General features: G+C 39.8%; 1 protein-coding gene across 3 annotated transcripts in view; it reads right to left on the bottom strand.

Annotated features, from left to right (window-relative positions):
* Nucleotides 1-19,001, bottom strand: part of VGLL4 (vestigial like family member 4) — a 154,152-nt gene that overhangs the window by 96,095 nt on the left and 39,056 nt on the right. The window lies entirely within an intron of this gene.

The raw sequence follows: 19,001 nt of genomic DNA, 5'->3' as shown, positions 1-19,001 counted from the left end.
GCCTCAGATACAAATTTATCCTGTCCAGGTCAGGAGAGAAGTAAAAATCTAGAATTTAAACCCAACACAGATACATGCCTCCAAGAAGTATGCACTCGTCTTCAGAACCCTAGACATATGGGAAGCAAGACACCCAATAAACAGTATGGACAGGGGGCCATGTTAACCCAGGTACCACTTCAATGGCCTAGAACAGGATGGGGTCCAAAGATGAAGCCAACACAGTCCCTGTCCCTGAAGAGCTCATAATTGACGACAGACCACAGGAACCACAAACAAAAATAGAAGGCAGAGGAAGGAGAAACCCTATTTTCTGAAGGGACTTAGGGGTGAGCTTCATGAAGAAAGTGGCACTTATCTGGGCCCTTAAAATAACAGAATTCCAAAGTGAGGTTGAGTACTTCATTAGATATAAACAAAAGTAAATATTTGATATAACTCATCAATTATTCCAGAGGCATATGAAGTGAATTTTGATTACTGTGGACAAATGTAACTTAAATGATAGAAATATTTGAAATGTGCAATTCTGGAGGCCAGGAGTTAGTCAGAAGCAGGTTCCAATCTTGGTTCTGCTACGAACTAGCTCTGTGAGTTGAGGCATATAACTTAACCTCTCTGGTCTAGTTCTCCATCTTCGGAAAATGGGGATGATGACAGCACCCCCAAAAGGCAGATCCTCTCCTTGGATGCCAGCACTCTTAGCAGGGCACTTAACACAGCCTGCTCTGGTCTCGAATGGCTTTACCTCCCCTACAGACCAAGAGCTTCCTGGGGTCCTCTGCTTAGTCTGAAACACTCAGCACAGTGCTAGTACTAGCAGACACCCATAATTGCCAAATTCTCCTCCTTCTACTGAATTTCTATTTACTATGAAAATACTTTCCTTTGTTCTTCAAGTTGTGAAATATGCCAATTTCAAAACCTGAGTTCTACATGGCACTCGTCAGCACATCTCTATCCCACGAGGATTTTTTGTTTGATTAATGTTACAGGTTTAAAAAATATATATATATATACATATATATATATATATATATATTTCTTTAGGGACTTGGGTATACGAAATGCCAGTGGAAAATCATTTGAATTTAGTTCTCAGAATTCAAAATTAAGTAACTGTGGGATCCTAAGAGAAGACTTTCAAGCATTATGTTAACTGAACTTGCATTTCAGCTTTGCTCCCACAAATCAAGGAAAACGCAGAACACCAAAGGGCGACCAGTCCAACGCACGCTTCACTTCACCAGGGCAGCCGTGGCACCAAACAGCAAGATGATCACACACTACAGTCTTCCCCAAAATGGACACATATACCCTGCTTGTTTCTCTTCAGACACTGAGAAGGACCTGAGCTCACTAATTTCACAGCCAAAATTCCTGCCATACTGGAGAGAAGGACCCTCAGGATGGAGCAATGCTAAAAGTACTCTGAGGTAGCTGCCTGTAGCCCCTGCACTCCCAAACACATCATGCAGCAAATTGCTACCCCAGAAAGAACAATCTCATTTAAAACTGAGAAATAATGAGAAAGGAACCATCACTGAATGATGCAAGTAATGTGCAAGATAAAAGAAAGAAAGGACAGTTACAAATAACAGCCAGTTAAAGAAAACACACCAGAGAAATCATGCTGCAAAGAATTTGAGATTTATGAACCAACATTTCTCTATGAGATTAAAGAAAAAGGCATAACCTCTTTGAAATAAGAGCTCAAAGAGGAAACAGTAAGACAACAAGGGGAAATGAAGAGAGCTAGCAAAGTTCAGGGAAGAAATAGAAAAGAAGAATTAGTCTATGATAGAAATGGATACCACATTAAAAACAATAAAAGAAACAGAGACATTGATGAAAACTCAATCCAGTCTATAAAGGACAGGCAGGCTTCAGGAAATCACAGGGACTGGTTCAAGGATGAGCAGACACCTTGCCCATGTTTTCTGCAGACTTTCTGGAAAGAAGCCTAGGAGAGCTATCAGAAGAGACAATCTTCTCTGGTGAACATGGTGCAACCATTCTGCTACTACAAAGGAGGTCAGCCAAGGACAAAGCCACATACCAAGAAAATCACAGAGAAATTGAGCCAGAACCTGAAAACACCAGGATCCTTTGAATCAAACGGCACCTGAAGCCCACCCTACCTTCACACTGTCCCACTATGTGAATTAATAAATTCCTTTTGTCTTTAAACTCATTTTGATTGAGTTTTCCATTATCTACATCATAAGCTTCTTCATATAAGAGATTTTTAATACTAGTAAAATAGAAAAAGGAAAGTTTTTCATATTTTTAAAATAACATACCACAAAGACAAAAGAGAAACAGCTGAAAAGTTATTCAAAACAATAAGAGAATATAGCAAAATGATTTGTTGTAAAATTAATTTATCAAAATCCAATATAAAATTAACCTTTTATGTGTGGTAGACACAATCTGGTGGCTCATTCAAAATACACTCTCAACTCTCTTTTCTTCCTTATTATCTCCACTGGAGGGACTGAGAAAACTAAATACATACTCTGTATACCAGAGTTTCTTATAGCCAGGAGTAGCAATGTAACAAAGACCTGTCCAGTGAGACACAAACAGAAGTCTGCTTTGGGCTTCTGGGAAAGCTCTTGCTTTAAAAAAAAAAAAAAAAAAATTCAGATATGGGTCATGACACCATTTTTTTCTCCCTTCCCTGACTTACTGTCTTAATGCAAATGTGATGCCTAGAGATAAGGCAGCCATTTTGTGACCATGAGTGAAAAACATGAGAAGGCTACAAAAGAAACTTAACAGTGGTTACTTCAGAAAAACTCGGAACTTGAGATAGGAGGGATTTTCTTCACTGCCTGAATCTCTTTACTTTTTTTTAAACATCTTTATCAGAGTATAATTGCTTTACAGTGTTGTGTTAGTTTCTGCTGTATAACAAAGTGAATCAGCTATATGCATACATAGATCCCCATATCCCCTCCCTCGTGCATCTCCCTCCCACCCTCCCTATCCCACCCCTCTAGGTGGTCCCAAAGCACTGAGCTGATCTCCCTGTGCCATGCAGCTGCTTCCCACTAGCTATCTATTTTATACCTGGCAGTGTGTATATGTCAGTGCTACTCTCTTACTTTGTCCCAGCTTACCCTTACCCCTCCCTGTGTCCTCAAGTCCATTCTCTACGTCTGTGTCTTTATTCCTGTCCTGCCCCTAGGTTCATCAGAACCTTTTTTTTTTTAGATTCCATATATATGTGTTAGCATACAGTATTTGTTTTTCTCTTTCCTGAGTCTCTTCTTAAAAGCACATTTATAACAAAAACTGGTAAATAAAGTTGTTTTTTTTTTTAAGAAATAAAGAAGGAAAGGTTATTAGGGGTCACTCAGAGTACTTAGGAGGTTTTAAAGAGGGGACAAGTAAAGGTTGGGTAAGCAAAAGAGCAGAAGAAAAGGTGTTCAGGCAATCAAAATGACATGAGTCATGAGTTTACTGAAGCAAAGGGTTTGGGGGAGAGGAAAGTAATAGAAAATATAACTGAAAAGATAAAGTCAGCCAGAGGTTGAGGACCAGCTATAAATCAGAGAGAAATCAAATTCAACTTTGTGCAGTAACGCACAGCAGTGAAGAGTCCCACGGGTTCGTTTTGAGGAAAGGGAGGGAGTAATACGGCAAAAACAATGTTTAAAGATCAGTCCAGGATACAAAATAAGTTGGGAGAGAAAGAAGCAAAAGAAAAATGAAGTGAAAATCACAACCAATTCATTCAACTCAATTCTCAGGTTTCAAAATTATTTTCTGATGGGTGGTGCTGTATTCCTGTCTTACTGGTTGTTTGGCCTGAGACGTCCAGCACTGGAGTCTGCAAGCAGTTGGACAGAGGTGGGTCTTGGTGCTGAGATGAGGACCTCCGGGAGGCCTCACTCCGACTGATATTCCCTGGGGTCTGAGGTTCTCTGTTAGTCCAGCGGTTTGGACTCAGAGCTCCCACCACAGGACCTCAGGCCCGACCTCTGGCCTGGGAACCAAGATCCCACAAGTTTCGTGGTGCGGTTTAAATAACAAAAAAAGGGGGAAGAAAGAAAGAAAAAATGGAGCAGTACAATAAGAAAGAATTAAGAAAAATAAAATTAGAAAGATAAAAAATATATAAGGAAAAATAAAACTATAACTGAAACAACCGGTCGCTGGGGGTTCCTCCCGTCCCCTTAGGTGTACATGGTCCCCCGCCGGTGCCTGGTAGGTGCCCTAGTTGTGAGAAGATGTGAATTCCGCGCCCCCCTTGTACCCCATCTTGACTCCACCCCCTCCATTTATGAGTCCTTTAGTGAGAAGCTGCAATCTTTAAAGAATTAAATGTGCTCCTTCTCTGACTGAGACCTTCCTATGGCTTCCTACTGTGTTTAGAATAAAAACCCAAACTTCTTCCAAGGCCTTCATGGTCTCTTCTGATCTGGCCCCTGCCCTCCTCTCTAGCTGTATTCTCCCACCTCTCTCCTCAGGTTTCAAAATTAAATTAGCAGAACTTGATAAAAGGAATTCTGTTGTTGCATATGATAAAGAATTTGGACAGCTCTATTATTACACACTATTTCTTTACATATTATTTCTGAGACCAGCAAAATGATGGATTTAATGTCTCAATGCTGAACTGTAATGTAAGAGAATACATTTGCCATTTCTTTTTCCATTTCATTTTAGGTATAAATTCCATCCAAACAGCTTCAAAAACAACAGTAGTTCCCTGGTGGCGCAGTGGTTGAGAGTCCGCCTGCCGATGCAGGGGACACGGGTTCGTGCCCTGGTCCGGGAGGATCCCACATGCCACGGAGCGGCTGGGCCCGTGAGCCATGGCCGCTGGGCCTGCACGTCCGGAGCGTGTGCTCCGCAACGGGAGAGGCCACAACAGTGAGAGGCCCGCGTACCGCAAAAAAAAAAAAAAAAAAAATTCCATCCAAACAGCTTCAAAAAGAATAGTAGCTGGCCATAGACCATTCCCTAGAAGGAAGGCAGCCAGAGTCCAATTTACCACTTTTGCACAGTGAAATAATAAACAGCACACAATGAGGAGTCTGCAGACCTGGCTTCTAGTCTCAAGTCTGTGGTCCTAAGCAGTCACCTCCTCTTTCCGAAGTTCAGCACTCTCATCGACTAAATAAAGGAATTGGACCAAAAGTGTCCTTTCTAAGTCTACAGCTCTGTGTCTACTTTAACCTTGGAGCTGGCATCAATGGCAGCTAACAGAATCTGGGACCAGAACTGGAGACCCAGAAGTGAGTAACTGAGACTCTCTGGTAACAGGTTACCCGTGACACCCGAGCACACAGCAATCTAATCATGCTGTTGCAAACTTCCTGAATAGTTCAAAAGTCCTACACTTAGGAACCTGTACCACCCAACTTCATATCTGCCTTGGTGGGGTGGGGGTGGGGAATCCTTAATAATCCTTAAATCCTTAATCCTAGAGTCACTATAAAATACATTATATACTATATATATACATATATATATATAACTTTTGAAACATTGTATAATAAGCAACTTGATATACAAAGAGTAAAAATACACCCAGAATACCATCATCTTAATGCATAAATGGTTTCCAGTTTTCATCCTAGTCGGTTCCCTTCTATTTCTTTGCACAATAAGAAAACGTGCTACATGCCTGCAAATGGAATACTATTCAGCCTTTTAAAAGCAGGAAATCCTGCCATAGGCGACACCACGGCTGAACCTGGAGGACATTATGCTCAGTGAAGTCAGCCAGTCACAGGACAAAAACTGCACGATTCCACTTAGACAAGGACTCTAAAACAGGCAAACTCATAGAAATCCAGAGTAGAATGGTGGTTGCCAGGGGCCGGGGGAGAGCGGAAGTTGCTGCCTGAAGTTATACCTTTAAAGTCTAAGCTACCCAAAGTGAGCAAGTTCTACAGATCTGCTGTTCAACACTGTACCTATAGTTAATAATACTATAGTGTGCATTTAAAAATCTGTTGAGAGTAGATTTCATGTTAATTATTCTTTCCAAAATTGAAAAGCACCAATAATACCTATTGAGGAATATTATTCACTATATTTTTTGTTTCTATACACATTGCTGTGATGAATCACCTAGTAAATACGTCTTTATGCCTTTAGGTGAATATACCATTTGAATAAATTACAGAAATTATCTTTATATATTCAGCCTTTCAGTCAGCACTATCTTTACATAATCAACTTCTTAGAAATTAACTGTGGGGCTTCCCTGGTGGCGCAGTGGTTGAGAGTCCGCCTGCCGATGCAGGGGACGTGGGTTCGTGCCCCGGTCCGGGAGGATCCCACATGCCGCGGAGCGGCTGGGCCCGTGAGCCATGGCTGCTCTGCAACGGGAGAGGCCACAACAGTGAGAGGCCCATGTACCGCAAAAAAAACCAAAAAACCAAGAAATTAACTGTGAATTTTCATTGTTACTTAAATTAATGCAATGATAGAATTCTTACACTGAGATATTCTCTTTTGTAAATCTACATCCTCAGGTACCCTAATAAAGGTATTAAAAATTTTTTTAAAGAAATTTTTGGATTGGAGAAGAATGTTTATAGCACTAGGATGCAACCCAGGCTCAAGTAAGTAACTGTGTCATTGCAGAAAGCAGCTGCAGAGCCATCAGAAGTTTCAATAGAAAAGCATTTAAAAATTTTTAACTAAATGACAGGAAATAGACTTTTTTTTTTTCTTTTTTTTGCTGTACGCGGGCCTCTCACTGCTGTGGCCTCTCCCGTTGCAGAGCACAGGCTCCAGATGCACAGGCTTAGCGGCCATGGATCACGGGCCCAGCCGCTCGTTGGCATGTGGGATCTTCCTGGACCGGGGCACGAACCCGTGTCCCCTGCATCGGCAGGCGGACTCTCAACCACTGCGCCACCAGGGAAGCCCAGGAAATAGATTTTTATGACTAAGCACTTGGTTTGAGCATTTCACTAGCCAATGTATAAAATCCTAACATTTCAGAATTAGAAGGGACCTATGGGCTGTCTAAATCTCACCTCCTCACCAGATAGTTCAAGAAATCATTGTACAAAAGGCAGATGTGAATTATTATGGCTTCATCATTCTTTTTCTTTTGATATTACTATGTCTTGCCTTATATCTTCTCTGAAGATATCAAATAAAATCCTTTTGATTAAAAAATTATATAGAACACTTGGCTGGCCATTATATCTTGTTTTATAGAAAAGGATAGAAGTGGAAGAGTATTTACAAGTCCGCTATCTTGAGAACACTAAGGGTAAGCCAGGCTGAAGTGAAGGTGGTTTACTGATTTATACTTATTTGATATCTGTCATCATAAAATTGAGACTGCCTGACTTGAACAAAGCAATCTTATGAGATTCTACTTTAAATATGATGGTCTACTTATTTGTTCGTCTAGAAAGATTATATTTCTCTTTATATGTTTAGAATTTGAATTTCCCCATCAACATGTAACATTAAGTGTGCTATCTCTTTTCTGATCTTATTAAAATCAGCTCGGTTGGTTGAATTTAAAAAAAAAAAAAAATCACTGTACAGAAGACCTGTGGATGGTGGTTCCTTCTCAGCTCCAGCTCTGGGCTCACTCTCTCACCTGGGAGCCTGTTATTTCACTGCTGGACCACTCTTCATGTTAGACAGTTCTTATTTTCAGGGAACTAAAATCAACTCCTAGAGTTTCTGCCCACAGAACCTAGTGGGGTCCACTGGAGCAACACCGGTAAGCCTAATCCTTCATCTAAAATGAGGGTACTTGTCATTTAGCAGCTGGCTCTTCTCTCAATTCTGGAGAAGAAAAAGGATTTCACAGCCTTAACCCTATATCATTCCATTTAATTTCCTTCTTCATACGAGTTTAGATTGTTACTGACATTCTTTTAAAAACAGTGCACAACTGAACACAATATTTCAGAAGAGAACTTGCCAGTAGAATGGGATTATTGCTTCCTGTGATCTGACACTTCTTTACTAGTGATTCTTCAGTTTTTTATTACATCCCCTTAATTCTCTCCTTTAGATTCCTTTGTCCCTTGCTCCCAGGAGCAACTGAAATAAACCAAAACAAAGCAAAATCAAAACAAACAAAAAACCCACATAGCATTGCTACTATTTACTAGGTAAGTTTTAAAGTGTGTTTGAGAAAAATCAGAACTGGTAGGACCTGTCTGAACAGAGAAGTCATATGCATCAGAATCCAGAGAGTAAGTTACCTCATAATTGAAATTCTGTTTGCTTGTGGAATTTTGCCAAGTAAATCTATGGTGTAATGTTTAGAAATAGATTCCTTAAAAATTAGTGTTATCTCATCAAGATAAACATTTTAACTTCTTGTCAATTTAAATTACCTAAACATCTAAACTCAATAACACAGACATACACAGACTTACCTATTCTGTGTAGTTTTAATATAAGAAGGAATTTCAGTAAACTCCTATTTATTTGAAGTTTGGGAGAAACAAGAGTATTAAGTAAATGCTCTGGCTAACTGAAAGTTACCAAGTGTAAATAATTAATTTTCAATTACTTGTAAGACAATCACAGAACCAATACTTTAATAAACACTCAGATCAAAGCACGTGTAGAACCATAACTATACAAGATAACTCGGCCTCCCTCTGAGGTACTGGAATGCTTGAAGCAGGTCATCACTGGGAATATCAATTACCTTAGCCCAGGGCTGCATATAAAGCAGGTAATGGGCTTAAGCCAACACATACTAATAACTAGTAACCATCTCTCCCAATTTTCTACAACAAATCCAACTTCATGTATTTTTTCCCATTATTCGCAATTCTTTTAAAGTACAGCTAAATATAACTAGATTTCTCTATCTTATTGTTAATACTCAGGTAACATCTTCACAAATCAAAGAAAAAATGTGTGTGACCACATGTCTCAGTATTTTATTTAAAGACAAACGATTATACCTATCAGATATCTAGCAAACTGCCATTAAAAAACACATATATAATAAACACAGAAGTGTCTATAACACAAAAATATTAATAATAGCATTGTTATAATTGAAAAAACACTGAAAATGACCTGAACTTATAAACTAATGAATTTACATCTATATAATGTAGTCATTTAAAATGATAATGTAGATCTATATTTAGTGATATGGAAAAATATTCACAATAATTCTAAGTGAAAAAAGCAGGCAATATCTATGGTGTAACTCCAGTTTTGTTTATATACGTATGATTCCATTTTTGTTTCATAAACAGTGAAAATAATTGTATATCTAGCTAACAACATATAAATATTATTACATTAGATATTATTCTATTTTTGTGATATATTATACACTTGTATGGCAAAATGTTTGAAGCCTGCACACCAAAACTAATAGCAAGTTATCTTGTGAGCAGGAGGGAGGACTTCAGGTGGTTTCTGTGATTGTTTTTTATACATCTTCTAATTTTCAATGAATGAGCAAGAAGCAAATGACAATAAACTTGTAATCATATTTTTAAATCCCTAACATTGGTTTCTTTTCTGTCATTTGTCTCTTACCTAGAAGATACAGAAGTGTATTGTATTAAAATCTCTGAAGACATACGTGTATACACAGACACATACACACACACAGTGTCGTTGGTAAAAACTCCTGCAGGGGTTTCTGATATGCCCAGAGGTGAAACGCTTCCCACATAAAAGAGACACTGGTCTAGACGTAGGAGATAGAGACAGGCTTGTCAAGGGTTATGACAGGAACAATTTCCTCAAAAAGAACATAGTTCTCACCAGAAATAAGTGGAAGAGAATAAACATTAATCCTTGAGATTTTTCCAAAGTGTGCTTCTTCTATGTTCAATCTATACAGCCGCAGATCCCTGCAATCCATAGAATTCTCGCTCAGAAAACAAAACTGACCCCAAACAACAAGTAGTCACAGCCCCAATTAGCCAAAGTACGTTCCCATTCTGTTATCCTCAAAGCCAGGCAGCCTCTTCCTGCATTTCTTTCAGGATACAGGCCCTTTGTAGTGACTATTGGAGGTTTTCTTGAATGTCTCCCCTTACCTTTTTTTTTTTTTTTTTTTTTGCGGTACGCGGGCCTCTCACTTTTGTGGCCTCTCCCGTTGCGGAGCACAGGCTCCGGACGCGCAGGCCCCGCGGCCATGGCTCACGGGCCCAGCTGCTCCGGGGCATGTGGGATCCTCCCGGACCGGGGCACAAACTCGCGTCCCCTGCATCGGCAGGCGGACTCTCAACCACTGCACCACCAGGGAAGCCCTTCCCTTACCTTTTTTAATACATATGATTAATTCCAAAATAAAGTTCCAAACGCTGCTTACCAAAATGAAAGAGGTTTGAATGTCCTCATTTACTCTAAAATTCCACCGTATTCAAATCCCAACATGCCTCCATGCACCTATAACTTTGCCAAAGCCAGTTTACAGCATGCTGCCAGCCTGCAGCCTGGAGGATGAGTAACTTCTATGCGGGCAGGAAGCGCTGGCTGAGCAGCTGCAGAGGAGGGAGGAACTGAGGATGCTGCCCCAGGAAAGCAGCCCCGTCCTGCCCATGCACATCCCGCCCACCCAACCCACCCAAGCACCAGCAGTGAGGGGAGGCAGAGACGGCATTCCTGCAGTCCGCACGGGTCACTGATTGCCTACCACGGGCCAGGCACTGTCCCAGGCCCTGGAGATTCTACAGTGAACAAAACAAGACGGAAATCCCTGCTCTCACTATTGACAACAGCCAGGACACGGAAGCACCTCAAGTGCCTATCAACAGATGACTGGCTTAAGATGTGGTACATATATACAATGGAATATTAGCCACGAAAAAGAATGAAATGATGTCATTTGCAGCAACATGGATGTACCTATAGAATATTATGCTTAGTGAGATAAGTCAGACAGAGAAAGACAAACACTATATGATATCACTTATATGTGAAATCTAAAAACTAATACAAATGAATCTATATTCAAAACAGAAACAGACTCACAGACATAGAAAACAAACTTATGGTTACCTAAGGGGACAGGAAGGGATGGAGGAACAAATTAGGAGTATGGGATTAACAGATACAAACTACTATACACAAAACAGATAAGCAACGAGGATTTACTGTATAGCACAGGGAGCTATACCCAATGTCTTGTACTAACCTACAATGGAATATAACCTGCAAAAACAAACCAGAACAAAATGAATCACTATGCTATACACCTGAAACTAACGCGATATTGTAAATCAACTACACTTCAATGAAAATAATAATTAAAAAAATAAAATATGAAGGACATTCCTCAAACTGTTAAAAAAAAAAATTCCTGCTCTCATGGATCATACATTGTAATGAAGTAAGAGAGAAACAAGATAAATAAAGCATAAAAGTGCAGTCAAGTCACAGATTATGGCCAGGGGGAGGCAGGAGACAAGAAAGGCTGTTCTGAGAAGGTGCATCTGAGTGAAGGAAGGGAGGACGCAGTCCAGGAGGCTATCTGAGGGACAAGCAAGTGCAAAGGCCCTGAGGCAGGAGAGGGGGCAAGCTTTCCAGGAACCCTAAGGAGGTCAGCTTAGCTTAGAGGTTATATAAGAACATCAGCTCTTATCTCTGCATGAGATGGAAAGCCACTGGAAGGTTTCTGAACAGAGGAGTGACATAATCAGACTTACATTTTTAGTCTACTGGCCATGCCACCCTGAATGAGCCCAATGTCGTCTGATTTACATTTTTAAAGGATCACTATTCTAGTTAAGAATAGGCTGAAAGGGAAAAAGGTTAGAAGTAGTGACAGCAGCTGGGAAGCTTCTGCAAAAATCCAAGCAAGAAATGAGTGTCTCTCAGGACTTCCCTGGTGGTCCAGTGGCTAAGACTCCGTGCTCCCAAGGCAGTGGGCCTGGGTTCAATCCCTGGTCAGGGACCTAGATCCCACATGCTGCAACTAAGAGTTCTCATGCCACAACGAAGATCCCTTGTGCCACAACTAAGACCCAGTGCAGCCAAATAAATAAATAAATTAATTTAAAAAAAAAAAGAAAGAAAGAAAGAAATGAGTGTTTCTCAAAAAACTAAAAACAAAACTACCATATGACCCAGCAATTCCACTCCTGGGTATTTATCTCAAAAATAAATAAATAAATAAAAAATAATTCAAAAAGATACATGTACTCCAATGTTCATAGCAGCATTATTTACAAATGCCAGAATATGGAAGCAACCTAAGTATCCATCAATAGACAAATGGATAAAGAAGCTGTGAGATACACACACACACACACACACACACACACACACACACACACACACACAGACAGAGGAATACTACTCAGCCATGAAAAAGAATGAAATGTTGCATTTGCAACAACGTGGATGGACCTGGAGGGTATAATGCTAAGTGAAATAAGCCAGAAAGAGAAAGACAAATACTGTATAATATCACTTATATGTGTAATCTAAAAAAAATACAACAATCTAGTGAATATAACCAAAAAGAAGCAGACTCACAGATATAGAGAATAAACTAGTGGTTACCAGTGGGAAGGGGGAGGGGTGAAATAGGGGTAGGGGAATAAGAGGTACAAACAATTAGTTATAAAATATGCTACAAGGATATACTGTACAACACAGGGAATACAGCCAATATTTATAATTACAAATGGACTATAACCTTTAAAAAGTGTGAATCACTATATTGTACACCTGTAACTTACATAACGTTGTACATCGACTACAGCTCAATTACAAAAAAAAAGACCTGAGTGTCTGTGGACTAGGCTGGCAGCAACAGTGGCAGTGGAATGAGGTCAGATCTGGAATTTATTAGAAGGCAGGTCCAACAGAACGTGCTGGCAGACAGTTTGCGAGAGAAACAGAGTCAAGAGGGACTCTAAGCCTTTTGGCCTCCATATAAGATTTTCAAAAACATATATTTGGGTATGACTACTACTCACACTGAAAACAGGTTTGCAATCCAGAGCCAAGGAGACCTCGCAAGCTATAAAAGGTCATCCACAGGGAACTATAAACCTAGTTTCTGAGGTTCCGTAACACCAAACCTACAAAAGAAATTCACTGCAATACTAGTCACTTACAAAATGTTAAGCTACTATACTGCTACTTATTCCCACTCTATTGTTTGTAGAGATTCATATACATTTATGAGAAATTCATTTATTCTCATAAATCGCTAACAACATATTCTTTAACTCTCACTGTCTTCTTAACCTCTCTGTGCAGTAAAGACTGCTAACCGCCTCCTTGATGAAATTCCCCTCGCAGCCTCTCTCCTGCGGCACCCGTGCCTTCCCAAGTCCTCCCCTGGTCCCACTTCCTCACTTGACACCCCTGAAGCTGATCTCTTCCAAAGATCTATCCTCGTCTGTTTCCTCCTGTCTCCACAGTCTTTCACTCAGCAATTGTAATCACTTAGCGCAACAACCCCTTCAAAGCGGAGGGCACACAAATTGTACATCTCTGGCCTGACTCTCTTTGGGCCACACTTTCCTACTTCACACTGCATCCTTGACACGTCTTACTACCCTGCAGCCTCTCAAGTTCACAAAGTCCTAAACTGAGCATCTACTCTTCACTGTTCTCTTTGGCTAAAGCCAGGGGAGTGAGATTTTGAGTGACAGGCACCACATCTTGGGCTTCATTCAATGACTAACAAGGAGTAGAATGAGATCAGTGAGTCTCCTGATAATCGTTCCTTATCTTTCCTCTGAACTTACATAACATGTTATCTGTCTTCTTTTTATGGTTCATGTTACTTTTGACCTGACATAAAAGTAAAAAGTGACAGATCTATTTATATATCTATATAACGTGTACACACACACACACACAGAGTTTTTCATTAATCTGATTGCTTTATATTCCCTGTTACACTATACAATCATTCAGGACCTACTGATTCACTTTCTGTAACTTCTGCCTAGTACCGGTATACAGACTTTGCACATAGAAGGGCCACAAATATTTAATTCGTTGTATTGCAAACAAATGTATAGAAGACAATGGAAAGTGACCGAATATCAAAGCCAACTCAAAAACCTTTCTTAAAGTCACTTCCTTTAAAACTCTCTAAATATCGTTATCACTTTGGTTGTGTTTTCCTCATTCTGCAATTAGCAAAGGTTCCTTAAAACTAGGGAACCTTCCTGACACATTTCGTGAGAGCCTCAACTTCCTATCTTTAAGCCACAGGAAACAATCCATTTCTTCCACATATAGACAGACAGACAGACAGAAAAACCAAACTCAAGAGTAGTATTTTGAAGGCAGACAGAATTTTAAACATCAAAACAGCTGCACTCTCCTCTTCTAAATCCCAAAGACAGTCTTTTAGAGTAACCACTATTTCTAAATGTATCGGGCTCACTATGGCTCCTGGAAACTTCCTTACTGAAACGATCCCATCCGTTCTCCCCTTGCTACTAAAAGTGAGGCTACCAGCAGGATCAGCACCGCCTGGCAATATGTCAGAAATGCAAATTAATGGGCCCTCCCCAGACCCGCTGCACCAGAACCGCTCTTTAGGTAAACACTGGAGAAGGACAATTCTACCCCATCTATCCCGCTAGCGGAGTTACACTCTGAAAACACACTTCAACATGTCATGTGCCTCATAAAAAACCTTCAATGGCCACAGGTTAAAGTCCAAACACCTTAGCAAAAAGTGAAGTATCTTCATAATTTAATTGCAACAATCTTCCCATTAAATCAATAGACACATGTTGACGTGCTGCTACACACCAGGCACGTTGGCAGGTAGCAAGTATGCAACCGAGGTCCCTGCTCCCACACAGCTTACCTTCCAGCGGGGGTAACTGCTCTCAGGACTCAATTCCCATCAACCCCATCACCTGCGTGTTCTAGTCAGACGACCTTACCCAGCCTTCTCCAAACACACCCATGCATTGTATCGACTTCATGCCAGGTTCACGCGGTTTCCTCTACCTAGAATTTCTTCCCCACTTGGTCGCTTCCACCGACCCCACGCCCTGTCCTTGACTCAATACCAATCAGGCTGACCTCCTTTCTCTGGACTTCCAACTATCCTCCAACACAGCAAGGGCGTCATCCCTAAATTGTGATTTGTATTTAAACATCTCTTTTTCCTTCACGGGGCAATGTGCACCTCAAGGACAGGACCAAATATGATTCATCTTTGTAGCCATGGCACCTAGCACATGGCTTGGAATAAACAGGCATTAAATTAAATGTTTTCTAAAAAGCAAATTAGAGACAGAATTTTCTTTGTTCAAAATGCTTTGGAAATCCTTACTATGACTTTCCTTTTTAATGGCATTCATTTAACTGATGGAAAATGTCCTTTGAAGGCACAATTAGAATTTTAAGAAATACTTAATCATTTAAATATAAGTGGTGTAAAAATTTCTTTAATCAAATACAACTATACATATATATATATAAGTGGTGTGAATGAAAGAGGTGGCTACGACAGGTAATACAATTGCAATTACAAAACAGAGCTCACATATAATAAAATCGATTCTTTTGGTGCATTTTATAAACTCTTTCCCAAAGCAACTCAAAAAATGTCTTAAACAGTGACAGTATCACTGTAATATTTTTTATTCTAGAGTAATGTTTAGAATAACATTCTTTTGAATATATCCATTCTGGCATGCATCTTTAAAACTAAACGGGAAAACAGAATCCCTCTTCCAGCAGGTAAGTCTGTTAAGACGAGTTTTCAGGAATGAACTATGTGCAAAAGCGAGAGCCTGTTTCTAAAACAGATCACGTAGAAGTGTTCCGATTAGAGAAAGGCTACCTGACAACCCTCCTATCACCCTTCCTCCTTCTGCCCACAACTTGGCATCTGAGGCACCGGCACGTAACCCCGAGGTTCCCTGGGAGACACTCAGGAGCCAAAGGAACAATGGAAAGAAAACTGAAGTATAGGCTGGAAAACTTCCGTCCCAGTCCCCAGTATTATAACCTTAGGAGTACTTCTACTGCTTGGGTCTCAGTTTCTTTATATGAAAATAAGGAAAGCCTGGGTTCCTTCCCATTTAAAATGCTATCGTTTTCAAATATCCTCAACTCTGTTAACAGAGAACATGTTAATTTACCTGAATCCCATGGTCCCTCTCAGGATGCAGACACATGGTTAGTACCTGGATTTGATTTCATCAAGCAACCCATCGTTAAAAGTGTCCAACATTCATACCCCAAATATGTATATTCATTTAAAAAGTACATATAAGTAATGTCATCAATATCTATATTTCATATTAGTAAAGCTCATTTTCTTTTTTAGACGAAAATAAATATAAATAAAGCTTACTGTCCCTGGAGCCCCCTGAGGGAGAGACCATCATGGATATTAATGAGCCCCTGTCCTGTGCGGAGGAGAGATAATAATCGTGGCAAGAGCCCCTGTCCTTAAGGTTACAATCTGGCCTCAAGCACAAATAGTGTTTCTGTGAAGTAATGCGACATTCACATGAACATATCAAACTTTTTTCTTTTTAAGAAAACCATTGCAATACCATTTTGCCAGGTCAATAAGAGTACGTAAAAAAAAAAATTTTAAGTGGTAACTAAGTGAGGTGATGGATGTATTAACTTAATTGTGGTCATCATTTCACAAAGTATACAGATATCAAATCATCACGCTGTACACTTTAAATATATACATTTTGGCCAATTATACCTCATGCTGGGAAAAAAAAACGGTTGAGTTTCCTCTCCTGCTCCCCCCAAAAAGAAAATGTGGAAGTAAAGAGAACATTTTACCCTGGTGTAAAGCTGTGCTTCTCAAACTTGAGCATGCACAGAACTCACTGAGGGAAGTGGTCATGATGTAGTCTCTCCATCAGTAGCCCTGCTTTGAAGGCCTGCATTTCTAATAAGCTCCCAGGTGACACCATGGACCACGCTGGAGGTGCAAAGAGATAGAGAATATATTCTACACAGTAACAAGCATCCTAAACAGATGCATTCTGAAAATATGTAATCTAAAAATTCATTTTTTTTTTTTTTAAACTTCAACTGGGAAAATTCTATGCAGCCAGACCCTGGCTCAGAGCCCAGCATCCCAGCCACACTCCTCTTAAAAATAGGTTTTCAAAATGCCTAGCATATTTTTTAAAAAGAATGGATATTTGCCTAAAATTCTGGCAAAGTTCTTGATACTCACCAATCCAACTACTTTTTAAAAAAATTTTTAACATATTTATTTATTTATTTGTTTGGCTACGATGGGTCTTAGTTGCAGCATGCATGTGTGATCTAGTTCCCTGACCAGGGATTGAACCTGGGCCCCCTGCATTGGGAACATGCAGTCTTAACTACTGGACCACCAGGGAAGTCCCTATTATTTTTTTTATTAACTTCATCCTTCTTTCAATTTTCACTTCCTGCTCTACCATGGCATTAAACTGTGTCGCAAAATTGCCAAATCCCTGTTCTTGTTCGCCACATATATGAAACCCCTTTTGCCATTTGCATATCTCCTGCAAAGCAGAGAAAGATTTCTTTCCTGGCAAGTTTTCTAAATTCTTTCATTTATTTATTTCTATTTCTATTTTACTGATGTATAAGTGACATATAAAATTGTAAGATATTTAAAGTGTACACAATGGTGATTTGATATACATGTACATGGTGAAAGGATCCCCCATGCAGCTAATTAACACATCCATCACCTCACATATCTTTTTTTTTTTTAATGAGGACATTAAAGTTCTACTCTCTTAGCAAATTTCGATTATACAGTACAGAGTTATCAACTACAGTCACCATGCTTCACATCAGATGTTCAGACCTTATTCATCTTATAGCTGAAAGCTGGGAACCTTTTTACCAACCTCTCCCTATTGCTCTAAATTCTTTAAGATTCCCAGTGGCACACAGTACCATGCAGCAGAGTTATGGAATCAGGAAACCAACAAGAACTTTTGTACTTTCTCAAAGTTTGTAATTTTTTCAAATCGTCATCCCATGGAAAGGTTCTCTTTGCTGAGCAACAATGCTATAAAACTAGAATTTAAGTTAGAAGGTCAACTTCAAAGGAATTTAGGATGCAAAGATCTTTCAGGCATCCAGGCTGTAACTTGATTTTCTAAAACTGTATTCTCTGCATCAAAATAGCTCAAGAAGGGACTTCCCTGGTGGCGCAGTGGTTAAGAATCCACCTGCCAATGCTGGGGACACGGGTTCAAGCCCTGGTCCGGGAAGATCCCACATGCCGCGGAGCAACTAAGCCCGTGTGCCACAACTACTGAGCCTGCGCTCTAGAGCCCTTGAGTCACAACTACTGAGCCCTGAGGCCACAACTACTGAAGCCCGCACACCTAGAGCCCAGGCTCCGCAGCAGAGAAGCCACCGCAATGAGAAGCCCGCGCACCACGACGAAGAGTAGCCCCCACTAGCCACAACTAGAGAAAGCCCGTATGCAACAGTGAAGACACAGCACAGCCAAAAAAAAAAAAAAAAAGAGAGAACAGGATTTCAAAAACAAAATAAAATAGCTCAAGAAGAAAACATATGCTTCTACTTAGTGTTTTTTTCTTCCTGTTGTAAATTTTACTGTCCTGTTATTTTCTTATTTTTAAAAACATCTTCATTCTCATTCAATATCCTGGCAAATTTTTCATATTTCCCCATGAATTTTCCAGCACAGCTGTGGGTTTCCAAGTCAAAGTTTGTACAAACATCACCTGTCAAACTTTTGCAAGGAGGAAATCCTTTCTTTCTTCCTTCCTTCCTTTCTTTCTCCCTTTCTCTCTCTCTCTCTTTAACATGAAAACTGTTTTATTATTCCTGAATGATTTAGAAAAAGTAACAGTTTCTTATTCATTTTGTGTGGCAAACATAATATCAATTCCAAATGCTGAAAAAAAGCTAACTGAAGGACAGCAAACAAGGACAAAATTGTAGACCAATCTTACTTATGCCAACAATCTTGAAGATTCTTAATAAAATAACAGTATTGATAAATGCAAATAAATAATGCACAGAAAGAATAGTGCAGGCATGCCTTGAAGATAATGCAGGTTTGGTTACAG

Source organism: Hyperoodon ampullatus (assembly GCF_949752795.1).
Source record: "Hyperoodon ampullatus genome assembly, chromosome: 10".
Classification (NCBI taxonomy): Eukaryota; Metazoa; Chordata; class Mammalia; order Artiodactyla; family Ziphiidae; genus Hyperoodon; species Hyperoodon ampullatus.
Note: the sequence above shows the minus strand (reverse complement) of the source record. Positions and strands in the feature narration are given on the sequence as shown.